The following is a 1,693-nucleotide window of genomic DNA, read 5'->3' as shown; positions in this document are numbered from 1 at the left end:
TCCTAACATTATTCTAATGTATCAGCCCGCCTTCGGCGGGCAGGGGCATTAAACAAACTCGAGTCTGTCATACATCTACCTAACTAAACAATGACGTCATCAATGCATATTTGGCGAGAACAGCTGACGAAGGGCTGCAGCCAGGGCCGTACCAATCGAAATTTCCTCCGATTAAATAACTTTAGGAGCCTGTATCTCAAGCTACATTGGTTTCCGCACGGAATTAATGCTACCACACGATTCTACTTGGTCAGTACTACCTACCTGACTAAACTTCATGTCTCAATTCCAATGTCAACTAATGTAAAGAATTACCATATTTTATTTTTGTCCTTTTGTTATAAAAATTCGATCTTAGAAACCAAAAGGTAATATTGTTTTATTTACTCTATCTTAAAAATATTTGTTGTCCCAATTTTTGTCTTGTATTTTTTTTTGTATTTTCTCTTTTATTTAAATTCCAAAAATAATCTTTATAGCACAGTTTTGTTGTTTTAGTGTTTGTTAATTTCTTAGTCTTTTTGAATACAAGGGCGTGTCAATCTGAGTCCGAAATTTTTGGTTTTGAACTGGTTGGCGTTAATTGATTTTATTTGATTGGTATTTTCCCATAAATCTGGGTAAAACTATTCACCAGAATATTATTATTATGTTTTTTTGTTTTGCTTTCGTCTAAACAAACTTAAATTGTGTTTTGGTTTTGGTTCGGCTCTATTTACACTTAATAGACGGGGAAGTCCCAATCAGAATTGTAGTTATTAGACATGTAGTTTTGAAGACTTGAGTATTTCTGCCCTGAATGAATGTATTAACATTTTCAACCGGCGTATAGAGTGAGAGACTATGCGTCCATTCAACTTTAGCTGGGAATTTACCTGTCCCAAGGAATTTCCAGTACCTAGTTCCTTTTTAACATGATCTTCAGTTTTGAAATGAAAAGAATGCATGTGAGTCCTGGTGGGGAGTTCCTTAGTGTATTAATTAAAGAAAAAACTAATTGATACTATTTTAACAGCATTGACACCCTTTGAAATTTCCTTTTTATTTTTGTGGAGCAATAAAACTACATTTTGTTATTTTGAAACGCGACTATTATTTGAAACTCCTACTCTTCCTCGTGTGAAATATATTCCCGCAAATGTGTCAAATTTATAATTTTTGACCTTACCCGGGTTTGCCTTACTACATATCCTTCGAACGAATATACAAAAGCCTCTTTCATTATAACAACTCTCATGGTATATTTGCATATACCTATACGTACATACATACATACCAGATAGCCAATACACACTTTACAAGCACAAACATATATATACACTCACACCCACACACAAACACACACCCACACACATCCTGTAGTTTGTTATTATTAATAACACTTACATACGTACGTACATACATACATACATACATACATACATACATACATACATACATACCTACGTATATACATACATACATTCACACATACATACACGCAAACATTTGCACGCGCGGCGTATTGTAGTGGGCGTTAACAAAAACAAAGAAAGCCGTAAACAATAACAAAAAAATGGACGATGTCACACCCATTCAGTCATTAACAAAATGGACGATTACAACAATATTACAAAATATTCCATAAAAGGCAATGCAGGGAAAACAAGGGAGGGAACTCATCATACAATCGTTAACGTTAACCAATCCCGAT

This window comes from Agrilus planipennis, unplaced genomic scaffold (genome assembly GCF_000699045.2).
Source record: "Agrilus planipennis isolate EAB-ADULT unplaced genomic scaffold, Apla_2.0 scaffold132, whole genome shotgun sequence".
Taxonomy (NCBI): Eukaryota; Metazoa; Arthropoda; class Insecta; order Coleoptera; family Buprestidae; genus Agrilus; species Agrilus planipennis.
Note: the sequence above shows the minus strand (reverse complement) of the source record.